Source organism: Globicephala melas, chromosome 16, assembly GCF_963455315.2.
Source record: "Globicephala melas chromosome 16, mGloMel1.2, whole genome shotgun sequence".
Lineage (NCBI taxonomy): Eukaryota > Metazoa > Chordata > Mammalia > Artiodactyla > Delphinidae > Globicephala > Globicephala melas.
In genome coordinates this window covers 54,116,210-54,140,684 of record NC_083329.1, presented here as the reverse complement: position 1 = coordinate 54,140,684, position 24,475 = coordinate 54,116,210, and positions in this window count along the sequence as shown.

The following is a 24,475-nucleotide window of genomic DNA, read 5'->3' as shown; positions in this document are numbered from 1 at the left end:
GTAGGGCTGCAAGTAGGAGCCCCTCACTGTTTAACAAAGGCACTGTCGTCCAGAGAGGGACCAGAACTGCCTGCTGGCTGGACCAGAACCCAGCTTTCCTGGCTCCCTGCGCTGTCTGGTTTCTCTCTCTGCAGACGCAAGCGTGTCAAAGAGGGAAAGGCTCACGTCCGACTTGGGGTGGGGAGACACACGGATGGCGGCAGTGGACTGGACGATAATACCAAGATGATGCTTTTTCCCACATCAACGGTGAGGAAACATTTCCTTCATAGAAATATTCCAAACTGTGGGGACTTTCACTTAGCAGGCTGTGTGGTTTCCCCTGAAAAAGTGGAGGGCTAGCAGCTGGGTTCAGGTCCCTGCTTTATTGCTCACAAGCCAGATGACCTTGGACAGCTCACTTCTGTTCTCTAGGTCCGTTCCCTCATTTGTTACAATCGTTCACATTCTAGGAATGTGAGACATCAGGATAATGCCTCCACAGAGCAGGTCCTACTAGTGTCAGCTCGCTTCCCCACGCTCTATGCTTTTTGGAAGCTAGTGCTTCAGAAATATTCTACCCCACCCAGTTTCATGTGGAGCTGAAAGAGCACAAGCATTTGTGTGGGTGTGAATTAAGTCAGTTGCTCGCATTCCATTGACTTTCCAAGAGTTATTCCTTTTTTTTTTTCTTAAAAATTTTCAGGGAACTCCCCATTGGAAGCCATTATGTGCTACACAATACTTGAGATTCTTGAACCGGATAAAAGGAAACTCCCTATTAGACAGACAAGCTGAGGGACTCTCCAAGCTTCTCTCCAGGGCCTGAACCCTGGGACTCGTTCCTCCAAGATGTCAGAGAACGTGAGAGCTCATCCGGTCATCAAAAGACAATAGATTCCTTCTCCCAGCCATTCTGATAGATGGGAGGCTGTGTTGAGCACGCTTCTGAAGCAGCCTCCAGGGACAGCAGGAGAGAACGCTGTGATCCACTAGTGAGGTCTGCCACAAGCACTGGACAGAGGAGGGGCAGTGTATGTGCTATACATTTACCATCTCTGATCTAGTGGCTACATGGGGAAATCAAACCCAGAAAAGAGAAGTGGCTTCCCCCGAGTCACGTGGTGTCCATGTTAAAGGTGGAGAGCTTGATTTTTTTTCCCTTAAAAAAATGTTTTACCGTGAATCTGTACTACTTCGGGAATTCGAAAAATAATAAGGTATTTTCAGTTGAAAAGTTAAACAAAATCAAGATGACCCTACTGTTACACGAGAAAGGAAGGCACGGGGTGGTCGGGGTAGAGCTGGGGTGTTGAAGACGTTCTAATGGCGGGGATGGTTATGTTTTTTATCAGTGTCATTGCATGTACTGTACGATGCTTTACAATTTCCAAACTGCATCTCATCCGTTTATCCAGCTGGTCTTCCCCAAAATGCTGTGGAGGTAGGAAAAGCAAGTACTATTTACTCCCATTTTGCATATGAAAAAATTAAGGCTCAGACAGTGGATAGGACTTACCCAAGGGCACAGAGTGAGTGAGTGAATGAGTGACAGAACAGAGGTTCAACCCCTGGGCTTAGGCTTTGGGAAGAGTCAGGAGGGAACCCCAGGCAGCCCAGAGGGAACCGGAGACCTTCTATTCATAGCCAGGGAGGGTCTCAGCATCTGAGAAGGCAGCCGACCTAGTCAGACTCACTGCAGCGCGTCCTGCACAGACCTGCTCATGCTGGGAGTCTGGGCTGTCCCCAGAGGTAGACGGAGCAGACAGAGCGTCCTCTGGTTGCCAGGCCCCTCCCAACCCCCCCTCGGCTGACCTCATCAGCTCCCTGGACACAATGCACCCTTCTTCCCCCAGCTCTTAATTAAACTAGCCAGTGGTAGTCGTCACAGCGGAGGCCTAGCCAAGCAGCGCCTCGTTCCTGAGCCGCCCATTGTCTCCCCCGGCTGCCGGATCCAGCCTCCCGCGGGCACCCATTTTGCCCCAGGGCCCGGCATCTGATAGGCCCGACACCTGGCCACAAACAGTGAAAATACCAGCCTCACAACAAGGGGAACCCGGATTTCTCTTTACTGAAAGTCTGCGAAAGTAATCACAAACCATTTCTGAGTTCGTTTCCTGAGACGTCAAATAAACCCCTATTAATAGTAAAAACAAAAACAAAAAACAAAACAACGCATGCTGTGGTAGAAAGATCTGGTGTCCCAAGGCAAGGGTTTAAGACCTGATTCCACCGTTGACAAACCAGGTGACCTTAGGTGAATGTTTGCCTCTTTGAGTCTCAGTTTTCACATTTATAAAACGGGAGTCGTAGACAAATGCAAGCAATGACAGGAAAATGCAAACCAAATGACCAGGAAATTTAGAAAGCTCAGCTTAATTGGAGCCAAATGCATCTCCCCCAGACCCTGTCTGGAGGGAACCTCCTTCCAGCCCTTCCTGTTACAGCTGTAAGAAGCCTGCCTTAACCTTCACTATGTCCGCAGAAGAAGAAAACAGATCGTTAAGAAACGCGCTGCTTCTCTTCCCATGGATGAGACGGGGGACTTAAGTCACCTGGACGGCAGCTCGGGGGTGGGAGAGGGAAGGATCAGTGAGTTGGTGGGAGCTTGATGCTAAGATCTTGCCCTTGCATCCCCTGACTTAATCAGCCACGTACTTGGCCCTGACGCTTGGCCACCGATTCACAATTCTCACAGCCCTGTGAGCACACCCAGCACACGGAGCTAAAATCAGAGCTCAGGCTCCAGAGACACAGGAACCTGAGTTTGCATCCTGACTCTAACCTGTGAGAACTTAGGAGTCAGTTATCCTGAGCCTCAGTCCCCATGTGCGACAGCATTCACTCCACTCACTTGTCAGAGTCACTGAAGATGAGCAAAGGCTGGGAAAGGCAGGCAGAGAATCAGGCGCCTTCTCTCTCCCCAGACCGCTCCCCACCCTGCCTCCAGGAAGCTCTTCCCAAAATATTCAACATAACCCATGTCCGGCCCCTGTTAAATCCCTCAAGACCCCCTCACTGCAATAAATAATCTCTTGCATTTCTCGCCTGCCACGTTCTTACCAAGACTCCCCAAAACTGTGCTCCGACCACAGCCTGGTCCCCAGATTGTGCCACAATGTCTCCAGGCACCTGCCCTTGCAGACCCTGCCTCTGTTCTCCACCTGACCCACTCCCAGACCTCTGGCCCAGCTAAGAGACTTAGGAAGATGTCTCCTTTTCATCTTTCTTTGAAAAAAGGTTAACGGTAGCTACCTTTTTGAGTAGGGAATACCTTCACAAGATTCAAAACCTAAAAGGCACAAAGGTTATACAGTGAAAAGTCGCCCTCTGACCATGTCCCCCAGCCTCCCAGCTCTTGGCTCTGCTCCTCAGAAGCAGCCATTGTTCACAGGTCTTGGTCCTCCCAGAGGTAAATGTACAGGACCGTTTATGCATATATGTGCATATGAATATATAATGCACGTGCTACTTATATTGTGTTGTGCATAACACCAATTATGATGCTGTTCATATTAAAATGAAGAAAATGAATATATATGTACATTATATATACATATGTATATTGTATACCTATGTGTACATATATTTTCATTTTCCTCTCCTTTATACAACTAACAGCATCATTTGTATTCCATTCCATTGCATGCCTTGCCCTTTCCACTTACAAATGTATCTTGGAGCCCAATGCATATTAGCGCCTAAAGCTACTTCCTATTACCCTTTTTTTTCTCTTTTTCATGACTGCATAGCGTTCAGTTGTACAAATCCACCGTAAATTATTTAGCCAATCCCCTAGTGAAGGACATTTGGGCTGTTTCTAATCCTCGGTGATACAGAAGATGCTTCAGGGAACAATGTCATACGTGTAGAATAGTCTGTCCACGTAGAGGCGGGTTAACTTTCTGGAGGTAGACTTGCTGGGTAGAAGCAGTGCTGAAATATTGCCAGGTCACCCTCCAGAGGCACGGGGTCAAAGTGATCTCCACGGTATCTGTACCGCGGCACTCTGTCCCCACCACGCAGCAGTGAGCGCCTGCCACACACCCTCATCAACAGTCTCGAGCAATCTGGGGGTGGGGCTGGCATTGCAGTGACATGTCATGTACACATCTCTCGTGATGAGTGAGAGTCAGCCTTTTTCACACGTCATTGGTCTTAGAGCCCTTTGTACTCCCTTTTTGTGAGCTGTTTGTTCATATCCTTTGCTCGGATTCCTGTTGGGTTGTTTATTTTCCTTAATGATTTGTAGGAGCTCTTTATTTACCAGGGAAATCAATCTTTTGCTATGACTTGAATTGCAAATATTTGGGATCCTTTGTGGGAAGGCTTCTTCTAAAAGGTCATACTTGAGGGGAATTGGGTACCTCTCATCCACGCTAGGTGACTGCCGAATGAATTGATGGATAGGAGATTGAATGAATAAATGAATGAGTGAATGAATGAGTCTCCTTCCACCCAGCTTGTTGTCTGCCAGGAAGACCTGCCCCTGGCCTTCAGCAAGTTGATAAATGACTACGATCCCAGCAGCTGCCCAACCTGAACCCAAGGTGGGCCCAGGGACCTCCTGGAGCTTCCTCTGCCTTCTCCCCCGACACAGTCCCCGCTTCCCTGGACAGACCTGAACATCAGCCAGAGCTCCACAGGGCAAGGGAGCAGGGCTGCCTCTCCCATCACAGAATTTATCTCTCTTGTTGGTCTGTCAGAAACAGAGAATTTATTGCCTCATTCACTTTGAACAAAACCTGTTTCTGGAGATTTTTATGATGGAGGAGTAAGAAAAGGAGTCAAGTGAGGGAGGAAGTGTCGATGGGAGGGATGTGGCCTAGAATGTGTAATCTCACGGAGAGAAGCGTTTCGGCAAATAGGCTCCGGGCATCTCTGGTTTCTGGGCAACCTTGTTCCTGGATGCACAAAGAGTTGCTCATCAATGTGCGTGTGGGAGAGACTAGTCTTCTTCGCTTGGAAAACCAGGGCTCGGCATCTGCCCTGCACCCAGGTCGCCGGGCTCTGGTCCTCCCCCTGGCCCTGTCGTGCTGTCCACTCTCCGCTCAGCCCAGCTCCAGGGCTGCCCACATTGCTCCCTCCTGGAGGCGCTCAACCAACTGTCACAGCCAGGCTCCTCCACGTGTGCTGGGCAGAGAACAAGGCCAGGAGGGCCCCTGGCCTCACAGAGTCCCGCTTGAAGGAAAGACACAGCTGCCGTCAACGACGGATGCTCAGAGTATCGAGCCCAGCTCTGGGCCGGCGCTCCACGTGGGTTAGTTCCAGGAGTCTCCGGGTACTCCAGGGGCTCAGTACCGTTACCACCCGCACTTCACAGAAGAAATGGCTGAAGAATGACAGAAAAGACAACCAGCTTGCCCAAGGTCACAGCTAGGATTCAAACACAGGCAGTTTGATCCAAAAGCCGTCAGCTCAGCCACTGCGCCCTGCTGCCCAGCAGGCGTTAACAGCTGCGAGGAGCCTCAGGCGGGGCAGAGCGGGGAGCTACGGGTGCTCGTCAGGGCAAGCTCCCCGGTCTGGAGGATGCTGAAGAGTACCTCTGAGAAGAGGCAGGGAGAGAAGGGAGGACAAGAGCCCCCAAGGCAGTAGGAAAAGCAAGTCCAGGGTGGATGGAGGGCATGAAGTGGGGCCAGATGGTGGTGTGGGAGGATGCAGGGTGTGAGCAGGATATGGGCAGGCTGGGTGTGGGCAGGTCAGTGTGGACAGGGCTGGGCAGGAGTGGACAAGAGTGGGCAGGTGTGGGCTGACCGGGCATGGGCGTCCCCTCTTCTCTCCCTTAGGCAACGCCCTAACCCTCAAGATCTGCCTCTGCTGACCCTCTCCATAAAGCCCACCTTTCCTGATTCTCCATTCCTTGCAGCTCCCACTTGGCATTTCTTCCTTCCTTCCTTCGCTCATCATGCCTGTCATGAGCCTTGTTGTCTACCAGGCCTGCACCAGCCACTGGGAATAGGACCATTAATAAGGCACGTGAATAAATCACGGTGTCTTCTAAAGAGAAGAGCAGCTCTAAGTGCTATAATAAAGTGGTGTGTGAGTGCAGAGGAGGGAGCAATTAAAACTGTCTGGGAGAAGGAGGGCAAGGCTCGGGAAGGTGCTTCTGAGGACCTGACACTCCAGCTGGGTCTGAAGGGCCGGCAGAGAATGGCACGGAGGACAGTTCCACCGAGGGCCGGCTACCCCGGCAGACAGAAGGGGCTGTATTCCGGGAGCTGTGGGTCTGACGGAAGGACAGAGGTGGAGGGAGCCAGAGCATAAAGAGCCTTGAGTATCCAGGGAGGAGCGGGGGCTCCTTCAGCAAGACTGGGAGTTTTCGGTGGAGACGAGGGGTGTGCGTGGTCAGACGAAGACGCGAGAAAGACCTCTTTCCTGCAGGAAAGGAGAAGCAACGCCTTCTAACTCTGGGGTCCCGAGCCCACCCCCTTCTGACTTTATTTTTCTCCATAGCACTTCACACCATCTGTATATTTCACTCCTTCAGTTAAACTGCATGAAATGGCCAGTTTTGTAAGTCAAAATTGTGGGATATTAGCAAGCTTAAATAGTTCAACATATTATGTTATTTATTGTTCATCCCTCCAATTTCTCCCCACCCTTCTTCCATGAAGAAAAGGATTTTAATCATTCTTTTGTTCATTGCTACATTCCCAGTGCCTAGAACAGTGCCTGGTAATGATGAACAGCAAGTATTTGCAGAATGAATGAATGAATGAATGAACAAATGAACAGGTAGAGAGTGGGGGGCTGGAATTCCTGTTTAGTCTCCCTTCCTCAACACGGAAGCCCGAAAGACAGAGCTCTTTCACTCAGCTGTAGGTAGTGATGGATCTTCTTACTTTCTGAGGGACCCTGAGAAGGAACTGACTTCTTTTTTTGGGGGGGGGGGGTACTTGGGCCTCTCACTGTTGTGGCCTCTCCCGTTTGCGGAGCACAGGCTCCGGACGCGCAGGCTCAGCGGCCATGGCTCACGGGCCCAGCCGCTCTGCGGCATGTGGGATCCTCCCGGACCGGGGCACGAACCCGCGTCCCCTGCATCGACAGGCAGACTCTCAACCGCTGCGCCACCAGGGAAGCCCGGAACTGACTTCTTTTTTAAGCTTTGGTTTCTTCATCAGTAAATGGGAGCAGGGGCAGATGCCTCAAGTGTGTGTTAGTAAGATCATATCAGAAATTATGGGAGGGAATTCCCTGATGGTCCAGTGGTTAGGACTCAGCTGCCAAAAAAAAAAAAGAAAAAAGAAAAAAAGAAATCATGGGAAACATAGCACATAGCCCCAGGCGTGCAGCAGGCACTCCATAAATACTGTTTCCTCCTCCCTCTCTTCTTAATACACCGGCCCCCTTTTACCCTGTTCACACATAAAGACCTACAGAATCGAGATTTTTTTAATATAAAAATGGATATGTTTTGAGTTTCTTTTCAGCTATTATTTTATAGTCTTCAAGAGAGAACCCACCCCCCTGCAGGGAGTAGGGTCGGGGCTGTGCCATGGTGAGAAGCAGTGGAGGACAAGCAAGGGGACTCGGGTCCCCCTCGCTGGCTCTGTGGCTCTGAGAAGGTCACTCAGCCTCTTGACTCCTACTCAGTCATAAGAGGGAGGTGGACCAGCCCCCCTCAAGTTCCCCAGCCCATTTGTTTTAGGGAAAGGTCCCCTGAAATGTTCCCCGTGCTCCCTAGAATCCAGGCTTCTACCTGACCTTGGGAGTGGAGGGCACTGTGCCCACTCAGAGGGGGATGCAGCTGACGACAGAGTCAGGATGGTCGCCTCTGCCCCGGCCAGCCTCCTGCCCCCCACCCCGCCTCCCTCAGGTGAGTATCTTACCCACCGTGCTCTTGCGGGGACAGCAGGAGCGGGACCCCAGGAGCCTAAGCCCTGCCGGCTCCCACAGAACCGGCCTCCTGAGGGCTGACGCACCCAGATCTCCACCATGGTGGTACCTCCACCACCGTGTGCCCTGTAGGTCCCCAGCATTATAACTGCTTTTGGGTCCATGTTTTGACGCAGCCATGTTGATGCAGAGACATGTTGATTCTGCCTAAGAACCAATGATTTGATATTCAGCTATTATTTTATAGTCATCAAGTAAGAGGCAGAAACGACGGTTGCCAACTCCCTCCATCCTCAACTTTCTGCAGCCGTCACCCGGCCCCACTCTTGGGTGAGGACCAGTGAAGGGATGCGAAGCCAGGATGAGATAAGAAGCGGAGGGAGGGGTCAGGATCGTCAAGAGTTGAGGAAGGGGGCAAGGATGTCTGTTGGGCACATTCTTGGAAACAGAGGGCGGCGATTTTCACTTTGACATGGGGCCTTTGATACGGCCAAACCAAAATGCCCCCTACCAGAACACCCTCCTCTGTGCCTTCCAGACTTGCCCCTAAATTTCAGGCTGCAGAGCTGTAGCCCAGCAGCCCAGGCGGGGAGACAACGGGCAGTGGCCGTACCTGATCGGGGTGGACAGGACGAGCCAGCCCCAACACTGCCAAGCAGAACCTCTTGGGAGACTTCCTCGAAGTATTTATGAATCACAGAATCCCACACACTCCCTATTTCACTTAGTCTTCATCAAAGATGGAGAAACTGAGACTAGAAAACATCCCCAATCTCCATGAACTAACCAGAGGGGAGCTGGGAACAAAAGCTGAGTCCCCTGATTCCACATCCCAAATTCTTCTGATCCTCCTGATACTCCCAGAAGGTGGGTTATACCGTTATACTAGTGTTAACCCCATTTTACAGATTATAAAGTTGAGGCACAGAGAGTAAAAGAAATCTGCTGAAGGGGGCCCTCTTTGCCAGCAGTGGAGGAGCTCCAAACGCAAGTCTTTGGACTCCTGACCCAGGACAGGAGCACCTTCTGGTGTCCTGGGGCAGAGATAACCATGACCCATGGGAAGAGTTGAGGAGTTGACATCGGTGGGGACGAGGAATGCAGAGAGCCAGGGATCATGAGGAGGAAGACCCCAAATGGACGCAGGGACCACTGACAAATGTGCCAATCACATCCCCCAGCAGACAGAGCCTTTCGTGCCAGTGGACAGTCCCCATGCGATCAAGCCAGAATGCACTGGCGACCACAGAGGCTGCTGTGTTCCCCCAAACTCCATGTGTTAAACCGCCGGCCCAGCCAGCCAGCCCCCCGGGTGCTGACGCTCCTTCTGCCCGTCAGACAGATTTATCTGGAGCAGCATCAGGGCCCAGGGGAGCCCAGTCACACACCCCCTATCAATCCCTACACAGGAGTGTGGGGAGCGGGAGACGGAATATATGTAAGGTCGTTTGGAGATAGAAAAAAATCATTCACTGCACTCTCCAAATAGCCCATCTCCACTTCGCAGCGATTGCCACCTTCTTGGCTCTAAATCAAATTCTGCTGCAAGAAGCAAACTCAATCGCTCTCTCCTAAGTTTTGCTTTTTATGAGTTTGGCAATAAACTGGGGCATGGATGGAGAAAAGGCACCAAAGGTCGCGGGAATCGGGACATGCCTATGCGGCCTGGAGGAGATAGAGAGGTGAGGAGAGGAGAGAGGAGAGCCTTGGGCTTGAAACGGGGCTGGTGGTGGAGATGGACAGCCCGGTGTCTGGGTGCTGAGTCAGTGCCGAGTGAGTGAATGAATGAATGAATGAATAATACATACATACATACATATACACATACTTCCTGATTTGGAGAATCTTTCACTCAGGTTAAAGAGAAAGCGTCTGTGGCTGCCTTGTTAGAGGCAAACAATGAGGGCTGTAACACCTGCCTGTGGAATTGGAATTATCACAGCCTGGGGGGCAATTAACCCCTCTGGGCTGTCAGAGAAGCTCCCTGAGATGTGGAGACATTCAAGACCCCTGCACCCCCAAAATGTGGGTGTTTCTCTGACCTCCACCTTTGGGGCTCTTCTCTTTTCACTCAGCATTAGGGTTCTCCACCTGAGCACTGCTGACATTTGGGCTGGTTATTTGCTGTGGGGCTGTCCTGGGTATGGTAGGATGTTTACCAGCATCCCTGGCCCCTACTCACCAGATGCCGGTAGCACCCACCAGTCATGACAACCAAAAATGTCTCTAGACATTGCCAAGTGTCCCCTGGTCGAGGCTCACTGCACACAAGCTCTCTGGGGTCTGAAACACCTGACGATGGCCCAGCTCCCTCTCCGGCACCGGGCCTGTCTGCTAAGCTCCCTATTCACGCCATGGGGCCATCTGCCTCTGGGCATTGCTCCCTGGATGGCCGCTCAAACGAGTAAGTCCCATAACAGGAGGCATAGTTCCCCCACCAGGACACCCCACCAGCCCTCTCACCACCCCCACCTCCCCAACCACCCACAGAACCGTGCCTTTGGGTGAAGGGTCCATGGCTTCTCAATGTCTCAGAGTTAAATCCAAACCCTGGGGGTCCACAGGGGCAGCCCTGCACCCTGAGCACACACCCACTTGCACACACACATACACACATGAGTGCACAGACACACACACATACATGCATGCACATGCACACACACACGTGCACACACACGTCATGTAGCCTATCTTCCAGCCGTGATGGTGATAATAACACTCTTAACAGCTGACATTTGTTAAGACTTTTGGCTCACTGGGCACCTTCTCACCATTGTAGGTAATCTTTTATTTACACCTCAGAACCACCCCATCAGCAAATACCCATACTATTCTCACTTTACCAATAAGGAAACTGAGGCACAGAGAGGCTGTGACAGGAAGCAAGGGGCACAATTAGCTCGCTCAGCCACTGTGCAGCACTGTTTCTCCATCCTCCACGTGCAAGGACCTCAGTCTGCCTGAATGCCCTTCCCATCCAGGCCCTTTCCCTGGAATATTCTTCATCCTTTCAGACTCACCTTAGCTCAAGCTTCCCCATCAGAGAAGCCTTCAGGCCTGGCCAGGGTCCCGTCTCCAGAAGCCCAGGTCTCCCGCTGATGGAGCCCAAGGCCTGGGCCCCGCTGACAAAAGTGGCTCTGATCTGCCGAGCACACAAGCTGGGCCCACGGACGGCACCCCCCGCTCTTGCAGAGCCTAGGCCCTCGGCCGCTGCTCCACAGAAGACAGGCTTTCTGGGTCCAGGGTGCCTCCCAATAGACCATGAGGTGGCAGATCACAGGTAGCACGTTCAGGATGGGCTTCTCCATGTGTGGGTCAGCACAGATTCTGCACCTGGTTCTCAGGTCTTTTTGTAACTTGAATTAGCTAGAGTCTCATCCCGTTGTTTGCAACAAAGAGTCACGACAGATACTCTCTTCCCCTTGCCTATTTTTCCAAGTCTCCCTTCTCTATCTTCTAGAAGGCTCCATCCTCTTTTCTCTACTTTTCCATTCCTTCCAGGTCCAACTCAAAGGCCACCCACCTCCAGGATACCTTCTCTGACCACACAACATAGTGTCTTTGGCAGTGAGCTGCATCCCTGCCATTTCCTGCCTGTGTCCCCTGAAGCAAATATATGTAGGCATCACATCTGAAAAACGACAGTAACAATAATAACCATCTCCTAGACCTGTGGTAGGAACAAAATGATATTAAATAGGAAAAAGCACCTATGGGATCATTTGTCTCCCATATGGCAAGAGTTCAATAGATGTTTATATGAAAATCTTAAAATAATTAAGCAATAGGAAAGATGGGAGAGAATGACCTTATCACATCATCAAATGAAACACTGCATTTCAGTGCAAGAAATATCACGTACTACACGGTCGTCCTTTGATGAAATAATCAATAAGTGGATGAACGAATGGTAAGAGGCGTGTCCTGATTTCCAGGAAATTAGGACATTTGTCGGCGAGTGCCTGCAACGTGCTGAGCCCACACTGTCCTCGGCATCCCTGCCGTCATCCACCCAGGTGAGCTTGTGCATGGCAGGTGTTCGGTGAAGTCTTATTGGTTAAACACCACAGAGAACGATAATTCCTCCCCACATCTATCTGAGAAGGGAGAAGGAAAAAGACGCAGGGATGGATGTTTATAGGAGTAAAATGGAAACAGACCCCCAAGGACAAAATTCTAGTCTCCCACCTGGCAAGGGTGTTAAACCAGAAGAGGCTCAGGGCACAAGGACACCATTCTCTGGGTTTTAATCCACATGTTTTGCCAACCCCAAGGAGCTAGATGGATGGAATGGAATCCAGTCTATATAAAGACCAGTTCTGAGGATGTGCCCAGCTCCTTTTATTAAATAAGGATTGTGGTACAGCCATCATTGTCTCAAGGGGGTATCCTCAGGTGAGATTGTGACCCTGCAGAAAACAGCACAGCCCTTTTGAGGACACAGCCTGGAAGGAAATTCTTGCTATAGGAAATTGTCTTGGTTGTGTGCCTGCTAGAATTGGATTTAGCCATCAATTCCCTTGGTGGCCTTCTCTTTGCTGAGTTCCCCTCTCTGGGCTGCAGTGAGTTACCTTATATATAACATGCGGGGCTGGCTTTGATGATTTCAAAATCCTTTCCAGCAATAATATCCTAGAGGTCAAATCATCAGCCTGATGTTTAGTTCCAGACTGTGGTGTGTGCATGCGCATGTGTGTGGTGTGTTTGCACGCGTGCATGTGTGTGTGTGCACACATGCTCAGGGTACACGTATGCATGTTTCCAATGTCCTTTAACATGATTGTTAATGCCTCACATCAGATGCCAACAATAAACACAGACCATAGAGACTTCACTTCTAGCTGCCACTGTCTTGAAAACAGATAAGGGTTCTGGGAAAACATGACACTTCTGACATGCATAAATACGCCTGTCAAGCTTTTGAGTCCCTAAGGGGTTTCTTTCCCCTGGCAGGTATGCTAAACGTGTCCATATAATAGTGTGATAAAAACTGTATCCAGCTCTGCTTAACAAAAAATCTAGTGTCTCGGGCTTCCATGGTGGCGCAGTGGTTAGGAATCCGCCTGCCAATGCAGGGGACACGGGTTCGAGCCCTGGTCCTAGAAGATCCCACATGCCGCGGAGCAACTAAGCCCGTGCGCCACAACTACTGAGCCTGTGAGCCACAACTACTGAAGCCCGAGCACCTGGAGCCCGTGCTCCGCAACAAAAGAAGGCGCCGCAATGAGAAGCCCATGCACCGCAACAAAGAGTAGCCATTGCTCGCCGCAACTAGTGAAACCCCACACACAGCAATGAAGACCCAACACAGCCAAAAATAAATAAATTAAATAAATAAATTTTTTTAAAAAAGGAAAGCTGATGTGCTATCTGATGAACAAGGCTGAGACTAACTGTTTTTCCGAATAATTATATTCTGATGGCTGCATGGACAGACCATGAGAGAATCAGATTATTTTTATACAGCAAAAAGAAAAGTCGAGTTAAAGACTCACGAGTATTACCACTAGAATTACAGGTGAGCCCTTCCAGGAATGTGGCCTGTTTGATTCTAGTTAGATAACAGAATAATTAGAAAACTTATTGTTCTCCCCGTCATGGGATTTTTAGGTATTTTTAGATTAACTTGTCCCTTTTCACTCTTTGGAGCTTCATTAAATACATATATTTTAAGGAGGCTATGATAAAAGTCTTCCAAATATTCTAAATATTCTGTTTCTCGATCATGCACCCTTTGAGTCCACGTTCTATCCACACCCACAGTAAGTGACCTAAGAATAAATACATAAAATGCTGTCATTCCCTTTCTCAAAAATTATCGCTGGGGACTTCCCTGGCGGTCCAGCGGTTAAGACTCCGAGCTTCCACCAAGGGTGCACAGGTTCAATCCCCGGTCAGGGAACTAAGATCCCAAATGCCGCGTGGTGGCGCAGCCCAAAAAAAAAAAAATCACTGCTGACCTCTGTCAGGTTGAAGTCCAAACCCCGCAGTGTCCCTCAAGGCTCCTCAAACTCTCCAACTAGCCCTCCCTCTACCGTCAGTCTCAACAGCAGCTTTCTTGCCAGGATGGTCTCTTCTCACCTGTAACCACATGGATCCTCTCTCCAGACCCCCGAGACCCAAGCTCTTTCTCTGACACCCCCAAGCCTTTGTGCATACCGTGTTCTTCCCCAACATGGCCTTTCCCGACCCTTTATTCACCTAGAAAACTCCTACTCCTCTTTAAGACCCGGCTCAAATGTTTATTCTTCAGGAAGCCTTTCCCAAATGTCCTCATTCACTTGGTTAACAAATATTTATTGTGGGTCCCCAGGCCCAGGTGTTAATGATACAGAAATCAATAGTGAGGGCGACACACAGAGGCACACCAAGAGGTCATTTGGAAACCAGAAGCTGTTACCGAGGCAGCAAAGCAGAAGTCCCCATAGTAGCTGGCCCTGACTGCAGCACCCAGCACGTGGCAGGCGTCCCTAAATGTTGGTGGAAGGAAGGGAGGCTCCAGGGACGGATGAGTAATTCACCTGGGACACAGGGAAGCTGGGAGGCCCTCCCGGGAGCTAGTAAAAGCAGCTGCAGGCTGATCCCATGTGGTACCACTAGGAATGTCACCTCATCCTGGGCAACTGGTCTGGCTGCTGGCACTGCCAAGGCCTAGTAGAGGATGGGGCCCTGCCCTGAAGCTGAGCCAGGTCAGGGGCTGGCCAAGGATGTGGACGCAAAGAGAGCCAGGGCTCGTGGGGATCTGAAGGAGGCGGGCTGGGTCTCACCCTGGGGAGACAGGAGGGACTCTGGCAGCGTTGCCTGTGGGGCAGCCGGGAGGCCAGTCCACAGGATCCTGAGGAACCAGCCAGTGGTTGGGGGACTTGGAGCTCCCCAAGAGCAGAGCCTCCGCCCTGCTACACGCTGCCTGCCCGCAGCTCCGGACGCCCCTGGCGTTCGCTGATCACTTGGTACAGACCTGCCTAACCACTGAGTGAGTTCGTGAGTCCAAGAGCAAATAAACACGTGAAGCAGGGACAGCCAGCCACGCAAGACCTCCCCACGCGTGAAAATATCAGCCCTTTTCTTTGGGGGCCTCCCTCAGTTTCCCTTTGAAAGAGAAGCCTCCCAGGGCTTCTTTCTGTACGTAGTGAGACAGGGGAAATGGAACCCCCCGAAGAAACAAAGCAGGAGTCATTTTCTCTTTTCTCAGGCCTCTCAGGATGCTTCGCAGACCCTCAGGAGTGGCATCCCAGCCTGGCACCCCGGGAGAGCACTTGGTGAAGGAGGGTTGAATGCCCTCAGCGGGGCCTTCAGCTCTGCAGGTGTTTGAAGAACATGCCCTCTCCCCCCACCCCACCCCCAGCCCCAGGTCACACTACATCTGCCTTACTGGGACCCCACTAGCAAGCTTCTGGCTGTGGTGGGTGCCTTAGTTATGAAATGCTTCTCCCAATAGGAAAATATTATTTTTAGAGAGATAGAAATCTGTAAAATATAGCCACGACCTAAGGCCCTGCTTGGTTGGACTCTAGTGCCGGGGAATCTCATTCCTCCTCCCCATCCAAGTAGCTTGGAAACGTCCTACCGGGCAGAGTGCACAGCTGTCAAGGAAAGAATGGATCCCAGGCAGAGGTGAGGGAGGAATCAAGCCCAGCCCAGCCCCCAGCCCCTCGGAGGAGAGAGACCCACGGTGGCCACATCATCTGCAGGGGGTCCATGGTACAAGGAGGGAGGAGTGGGGGGTGGGAAAGGCGGTGGAGGTAAGTTGAGAAGAGCTGAGACACTGGCTGAGGAGTCTGACTGAAGTTAACAGGCACTAGGGAACCATGGAAGCCTCTGGAACAGAGCAAGAGCTAACCCAAGGTCAGCCAGAATGCAGGGGAAAGACCGGAGCAGAGGAGCGGCTGGAGGCCCTGAGGCCATCCAGGGTGGAAGGTGCACTTGAGGCGGGAGCGCCAGACCCTCTCCAGCTGAACGTCTAGAACTCCAGCAGGGCCGTCCACAGACAGGGACTCCATCCCGTGTTTGGAGAAGGATCCGGAGACAGTCCTTTTAGGCCCTTGCCTTGTCTCAGGAAAAACTCGTCCACAAGCAGCAAGTGAGCAGCGCAGGGGTGGCGGTAGCAGCGGGCATTTGCTCTGGATGCGGACAGTGTGGGGTTGGAGCGTCGCGGGAGCCTCGTCGTGACTCTGTGTAGGGTGGGGTTGGTCCGAAGCCCCGGTGTCAGGTGTAACGCATTGCCTGGGGTGGGGGATTTACAGTGTTGGTTGAAGGGAGAGTCTGCTCTTTGTCTCTGATCCTTGGTCCCTTCTCCTGTAAGATCCCTCATCTGGGGTATTCGTAATGCACTTTGAACATGGTAGAAGCTCCCTAAGTGGTTTCATTATTAATGATCCTTCATAGGTAAAGAAAGTGATCAGTAGAACTCAAACTGTGAAAGGGAATGAATCCCTGATTGAACATCTATAATTTTTATAGCTCTTCACTTTCCAAAACTTGTTCATGTCGATAACTTCTGGTGGGTCCTGATGACCTGGGGTTAGTGTTGAGATCGCCCCCAGGAGAGGGTTTAGTCGCTTGCCTGGGGTCACATGGAAAGTCAATGATGGACCAAACCAGGGGCCAGTTGCCCTGCCTCCGAGCGCAGGACCCGTCCAGCCCTTACCACAGCTGCCTTGGTAAAGAGCTCAAAGACAGCAGAGTGACCTGGTGCTGGGGGGGTGTCTTCTCAGTGGGCTGGTCCTCTGTGGGGCGAGGGAGCTGGAGGATGGCAAGGCTGGGAGAGCCGTGAGCAGGCGGGACGCTGGGGGACTTCATGCAGGGCTCAGAAGGATGCATCCATCTCGACCATGGTTCTAAGATGGTGAGGAGGCTCCTGGGGACTCTAGGACCCTCTGGGCAATGATGCTGCCCTCTGGGTCGTCTCTGGAGCTAGTCTGGGATTTGGGGCAGGGGCAGGGAGCAAGTACCTCCCTCCAAGCTATGATGGGTATAAGCTAGAGAGAGACGGTGCAGCTCACCCAGACAAGTTGGGGTTCAGAGCTAGGTGCCAGGCTCAGCCAGGACCAGAGTAATAAGAAGGGAAACTGAGGCAGGATTTCTATGGTGAAGCTTGAGTCAATACAGCTCACCCCAGCCCTGCAGATTCTGAGCCAAAACTACCCAACTAGTTTCAGGGCTGCCTGCTGCTGGGGCTGACTCTCCTGAGGCCTCCAGTCCTGTCCAATTTGTCTAGACCCTCCCTCTTCTAGAGCAGGTCAGCACTTCAGAGAAGCCACAGCTCATACCCACAAGCTCTCTAGGCAGGGGCTGGTTGGGTGTGAAGGTCAAACAGCACTGGTCTCTTTTGATATCATACTATAATTCTGCAAGATGTAACCACCAGGGGAAGGCAGGTGAAGGGACCACTCTGTACTATCTTTGCAATTTTCTGTAAATCTAAAATGATTCCAAAATGAAAATATACAAAAACATGGAGTCATGACACTGGTCTTCAGCACCTGATCCCACCAACCCGATGATCCTTTGACAGTGGCACTCAGCAAACAAGCAAAGACCCCATCCCAGCCAGGACCTTCTTCGAGAAGAAACTGTGCCCAGGCTCTTCTCCTCCTCCTTCCCAGCACCACTGCTCTGAGCCAGACTTGTGTTTCCTTTCGCCTAGACTCCTGACCCCTTCCTCTAGCCCCCTGTCTCCACTCTCTCCCTCTACTTTCCATCCCCTATCTCACCACCAGAATGTCGTCTCTAAACCTCAGCCCTGCTTCTCACCCTCCAGGGGCCCCTAATCCTTTGGGGCTGAAGTTAAGCTTCTTAGCGAGCTCTTCAAAGCCCATCACAATGTCATCTCAATCCACATACCTTCCCAGCTTCATCTCCCCACACAGGCTCCACCATCACCAAACCCCAGACCCCAGACACCAGTCACAATAGCCCACCAGACCATCCTCAAATGCACCACCAACTTGTCCTGCACTTTCTTAGCCCAGGCAGTTCCAGCCACCTGGTAGACCACTCCCTAATCAACCCATTCTATCAACCCTCCTCTTCCTCAATACTTAGCTCAAAACCCTTTACCACCCTGACCCACCCAGTGGAAGCACACCTTCCTCAGGGTTCTCACGGCTCCTAAGAGGGCTGCAGACACACTCCTTGTGCTCTATGGGGGGCTGAGTCTTTGGGAGCCATAGGGAGTGTCCTGGGAACAAGGCCCGGGCCTGGTTTGTCTTTGGTCCCTCTGGATGCCTTGCCCACTGAAGATGCTGGATGGATATTTCTGGAATGTACTTGTTGTTGATGGAGACTCATTCCTCAGTGCAGAGAATCAACATTAGGGTCCCAGAAGAACTGGGCAGTTGTTTTGAAAAGGAGTGGAAATTACTGACCTTCAAAGCAAATTTGAGCTGAGGGTGTGTCTGTAACAAAACACAAAAAGGAGGTGGGAGCAGGGAGGGGACACGAAGACCTTCCAACTTTGGTGGCGCACCCAGGAGAACATCTTCCAGAGCCAAAAGGAGGTGGAGGTCGGGAGGGATGGGAGCGAGACCTCCCTCCCTCCTCCCTGCTGTGTTTCAGGATGCTGCAGTGTACTTAATCATGTTTTTCTCAGGATGGGAACAGGAGCTGGCTTCCTCTGAGGAGGTTCCCCCACACAGGGAGCCCTGGGTCCCTGGAGGAAGGCAGAATGTTAGCAGGGCTCCATCAAGCCAGTCCAGCAGAACGGTGCACGTCTGGCTGGCCGCATCGATCACTGAGGGTGGGAGGAGGGCTGGCGGGGCCAGGCCTGCTACGCTCAGCGGGTATCTCATCTGCTCTCCCCTTGGCCGTGCAGCCTTGAGAGTCTGTTTGCAATTACAGCCTGTTTTGATTATTAGGTCAGAATATTCATCTCCATAGGCTTATGATAAAAGGCCAAAGCATGACAGTATTTCTCATTTCAGACTAGTCTCCCCCTCTGTGTGTGTGTGTGTGTGTGTAGTTTTTGCCTTTTCCTTGTTTAACCTATGCATTCAGTTCTTGACTCCAGGAGGTTGGTGGCTGCAAGAGGCACCCCAGAGACTGTGAACTCAGTGGCCCTGTGTCGCAGGAGTGGGAGGCCTGGGCAGCTCCCTTGGAGCCCCACCCAGCAAGGAGGCCAGAGCTGGGCAGGCTTTCAGCTCATGCAGAAGGCAGCTGGCTGCCGAAAGCAGAGGCTGGTGTTAGGAGAGCCCCAGAAGCCCAGGCCTAGAAGGGACTTTGAAAGTCAACTGTCCAACCACCTTGAGCACATGCTTTGTTGCTTCTCCACAACACTGCCAAGTAGTTAGGCAATTTCTGCTCCCATTCCTCCAGGGATGGGGAGCTCACTACCTTTTGGGGGGCAGCTGGTTCACTGAACATCAACTCTAGAAATGGGAATGCCTCCTCTCTTAGAAGATCAGTAAATCCTGTAAGTCTTCTCTGGGCCAAATATCCCTGTTTCTTCAACACACTGAGTTTGACATGGATTTGAGTCTCACTATCATCCGAGTAAATGCAACATCTCCCTGTGGCCTGAACGCCCAGAGCAAGCAGAACTCCCACCTCCTTCCTTCCAAACAGCCTCCCTCTCTGTGCATGGAGCCCGTGCAGCTTTTTGACAGAACACAGTTCTAGACCTGAAGCGGGAAATGCTCTCACAGGGCACATGTGTAATCACTGCCGTTCCCTCCCCTGAAGCCCAGTCACCTGTCCTCCCCGCCCAGGCCCCTTAAGCTGAGTCCCTGGGGTCTTCACTCTTTGGCCTCAGGAATCTTCAGGACAAAGAAGAAAGGGGACGACAGAGAGAAAGGGAAGTCACTATCCTCTTGGTCCCAGAGTAGTCAGCACGATTCCCCCGCCTCAAAGATGGAGTGGCCTGATTTCTGGAGGGGAAGAGAGACAGAGACAGAGAGCTGGAGAGAGACAGAGAGATGGCACAGTCTCCTATAGAGCCCTTGAGAGCTTCCGAAGATCTTTCTCATCCATGTCAGTGTCACAACAATTCTGGGAAACGGACACTTGTGTTATTTAGGTGATGATCATTTTACAAAACTGAAGATCGGAAAGCAAGGAGTTACCAAGCTAATAAAGGCTGGCACTGAGACAAGAGGCAGAGAGCTTCTTCAAGGCAGAGGCTTGTTGACAGTCCGATGGGCAGGCCCGCCAAGTGCTGGGTTTGTTTTAGATGGCATGATACTATAAACAGTTATCGGTCATCATCCGAACCGGGTCTTCGGGGCTGTGAAGAGGCACTACTCACGTCTACACAGAAACACAGGCACAAATCAGGTCCACCCCCGGCAAACCGGGGCATACGGTCCTCCTGCCACGGAGGCGTCCAGTTCCAGGTCCCCCCAACCAGCCTCTTCTGCTCTAACATGCCCACCTCAGAGAGCCCCACGGCACCCCTCATACAGTGGCATCTCTGAGGACACCACAGATGTCCTCCGCGCTAGCTCAGACCTTCTTTCTAGCACGCAGATTTTTCCACCCAATTACCACCCCCCCAACCCCGAACACTTCCTCCTGGATGACTCAAAAGCCCAAAAACGCAGCCTTGTGCAGGTTCCGGTTGCATGTGGGGATCTGGTCTACCCCACGGCATATAAAAGAATCAAAATAAAGACTAATTCTCAGCACAGACACAGCCTTGAGCTCAGCCTCACCCCTTGAAACAGACAGTCCAGCAATTCTGGCTGCTCTCCTCATTCCTGCCAGACCTGTGGTGTTTGTTCTCCAGCTGGAAATGGATGCCCATTCCTCCCTTGCTTCTCCCCTTTCAGCCTGGTTCTGAGTTTAGGTCTCAGTTTCCCTGCCCTGAATTCTCTGAGAAGCCAAGCCCCTGTCCGACTCAGGTCTTGGTTCACCTTGAGTCAGTGCCCACATCCATCCTGGGCTCATTTCCATCATGTTCACCCCCATGTTCACTGCTCACCGAACACAAACCTGGCCAAGGGAACCCACAACCTCTCCCCAGAACTCATCCTCCTCCTGGATTCCCGATGTTAGTAAAATCCACCACCGGGTGTTCAGCCACCAAGGGGAGCCCTGTCGGTCCCCAGAACTATAGCCATGTTAAGGTGATTGACACCCCTGTCCTCCTATTCCCCATGAGAAAAATCACACCCATGTCTGGGATCACCACTTAATTCTTTGCTGCTTCCCCTTTCCCCATGCACAGTGCCTAGCCCAGGGCTGGCCCGTGGTCAGCTCTCAACCACTGTTTGTTGAAACAAAAGGCAGGATGAATCAATGAATGTCACCAAGCCAACGGAAGCCCGATCAGGAAATTTAGCTTCATTCTGTTCGAGTTGTTCCAAAAGACTGGATTGATTTAATAGGAATGCTTCCCAACGTGTGAACAATTATTATTGTTTTAAATTAGCAGGAATAAAATTCTACCATCTTTCTCCCTGAAGCTACTTCCAGAGATGCCAAGCTGTAAATTCACAGTGCCCACGAAGAGCTAGACAAACATTCATAGGAGCTGCAAGGAAGTGCTGCAACTAAAAACATCTCCGATCCATATTTCTGCCTTAAGGGAAGGAGAGGGAGCTGAAGAGATGGGAGGAATTTCTTTTTTTTTCCTTTTCCTTCTGAAAGGGAATCTTATAACTCTTTCCTGCCCTTCTTTCTAGCTTCAGGAGAGATGCCTGAGGTTGAACGTGCTTGGCTGAGTGAAAGAGGAAAACATGAAACAAATTGAACTAAGTGAGGCAGCTAGTGGGTTTCATAGCAAAAGCTGAGCGCGTTATGTAGTCTCACCCCCACCCTGGCCCGGTCCCTTCCCTTCCTCCCCTCCATCCGTACACTCACTCTTCAGACTTTGATTCTAGCTGCAAGACTGGGCTGAGAGTTCAGGTGATTTAGGCTTTGTCCCAGCTCTGCCCCCACCCACTGTGTGAGCTTGTCCCTTCTCTGAGCCTGGGTTCCCCCATCTGTCCGTAAGTCCTGACGGTGAGGTTCTCAGCAGATAGTGATGTTGATTGATTTTTCTCCCTCTCTTGCGAGGCCAAGTCATATAGGACCTTCTCTCACCCCTACACTCAGCACTTCTTGAGAAAAACAGAGCAAGGCGCCAAGCCAGGCTGGTGCCATAATCCCCTGGGGGGCTCATGGACATATGCATTCCAGGACCCCGGGGCAGACTGAGCAAGTGGGACTGTGCAGGTGATTCTGATGCGAGGCCCAGTTTGGAACCATGAAGCGTACTGGGATCGGGCTGTGCTACAGCCGAACCATCACTCCAAGTCCTCTCCCCGCAGAGCACCCTCCCCTGCTCTGGGGGTGACCGAGCACCACCACTTATGCATCCATCGGATTGTACTGACTCCTTCCCACATTTCAGGACCTGAGCCACATACTAGTGCAATGAGGATGAAGAAGATGCACCTCCGAATGTGAGAAACAAGAGGCGGTCCTGGGCACACAGCCGGGCGCCTCGAATGCAGACGAGAACCAGCACGGAGGCAGGTCAAGGTGGGAGCAGAGAGGAAGGATTTCCAGTTGAGGTGTCCAGCAGTATGATGCTGGGCAAGACACCAACCTCCAAAGCCTCGGTCTCCTAGTGCACAAAATGGGAATGAAAAGAGCATGCCCCTCTTAGAGTGATTGGGCTAAAAATCTGTGGTCAAATGGATATAAACGAGCCTGGCACAGATGCTGGTACACAATTATCCTGGGAATACGGCCAGTGAATCTAGATGTGTTCACCAACTCCCAACTTCCGTCTCCACGATTCACCCAGCGTACACGCACATACACACGTACACACACACCCCCCATCACCCCCAGCTCCAGCTTCACCAGGGTCACTCTTGCTAAAGATTTTCCTCCACCAACATCCCCAGCTCACGGACCTGTCTCTGCGCTGCTCCCCCACCACAGAGCACACCACACCCTTCCTCCCTGGCCGTCCTGTTGGAAATTCTTGCTCGGCTTGGGGGACTGGGCCACACGTGCACATGGGATTAAATAAGCAGGCCAGTGTTGTTTGTGGTTTTATAATCAAGTTTCCTCGGGAACAGAGAAGTAGGAGCTGAGGGGCGAGACAGGGGTGCAAAAGGGAAGGGAGGGGAGGGGACTACTGGGCTGGAGAAGGATCTTGGGGACCAGCCAGCTCGGGGGTGTGCCCTAGGCCTCCATAAAACCATATGTGGGACACAGGGAGAGGTACAGGATTCCTCAACCAAGGAAGAGTCCTTCCAAGGGCTGCCGGGCCATCGTGCAGGTAGGAGAGAGGTGGGACCCTGCCAGCCCCTTGGCCTCCTCCCCTCCCCCTCCTTCCCTGGAGGCCCAGCAGCAAGCCCTGCGAGGCCCCTCCTGCTGGCGTGGCCCCCACCCCACTGCGGGGAGGAGGCCTAGCTGCCCAGGGCCAGTCCACGCTGGCCGAATCCTGCCCTCCCCCGGCCCTGCTCGGCCTGGTTAGGCCCACCCTCTTCCATGACCCCAAAAGGCTATAAACAGCAGATGATTATGCATGACAGAACTCTCCTGCATATTGGGAGGTTACGGGACGTGAGTATAGCACAGAGCGCAATGGGAAACAAACTGGATGATTTGACAGGTAGCAGGAGACTGACTCCTGGGCCCTTCTTCCCCACCCAGAAGAGGGTCTGTCCACCCTCCCTTTTCTCTGAATCCCTGCGGCCCCAATCTCTCCTTCCTCTTGAGCTTCCAGGGGGAGCGTTCCTACTACAGAGAAGCAAAGAGGTAGGAGGATGGGAGGGAGAGAGGGGAGGAGGGTAATCAGGAAGCCATTACCTGTGCGTTCCACTTCACCCAGTCTTTTCCCAGAAACCTGGGAAGTAAATAGCGTCTCTACAGGTGAAGAGCGTGAGGCTCTGAGAGGTAAGAGGAATCTTCCAAAGGTCCATATTTAGGAAATGGTGGAGCCGGCTCTCTTTTCACCCACTTACCCGCCCATTCATTCAACAGATATTGATTGCCCTGCTCGGAAGCAAGGGCTCCCAGACGCACAGCCCCAAGTCACTTCACAGCCAAGCGGGAGAAGCCTGGGAGGGGCAGAGCCTCCGAAGGTGCCAGCAGGAGCCTGGGCCCTGGGTCTTTCCCTCTCCAGCTGTCTCTGGCTGGCAGAGACACCGCAGGGAGCCCCGGGCCATGGGCACGGTAAGCTCGGGGAGTTTAACAAATGTTTATAAAACCTTTTCACATGCAGTTAATGATCCTCATTAGGACCTGAGAAAGCTGTCGCTCACGCCACTCCAGCTTTAAGGAGCGTTTTATTATTACACGCCACACCGCAAATTAATGAGAGAAACCGTGGCCCATTTGTCAGCAGGGCCAACGCCCGGGGATGCTGGCAAAGAGGGCTTTGTCCTGGAGCTGCCTGGTCCCCATTCCCCACACCATCTGCCCTCCCTGCTGCCCCCAGACGCCCACCACTCTTAAGCTGCCAGCCCACCAGCTGCCACCCCGGAAAAGGGCCCACCTTGAGGCTTCCGTGGCCGCAGCTCCCAGTGCCCCGGGCCTGAGCCAGAGCAGCGCCCCCCCCCGCCCCCCGCAATGCTGTCTCTTCCCTGAGGCGCTGGCATGAGGTATTTCCCCATCCTGGGGGAGACGGAGGAATGAGAAACACAGATGCCCGGGCCCCAGCCCCAAATCTGAATTCTTATCCAGGTGCCCAGCTGGTCTGAAGACCAACACTTGGGAACCACCG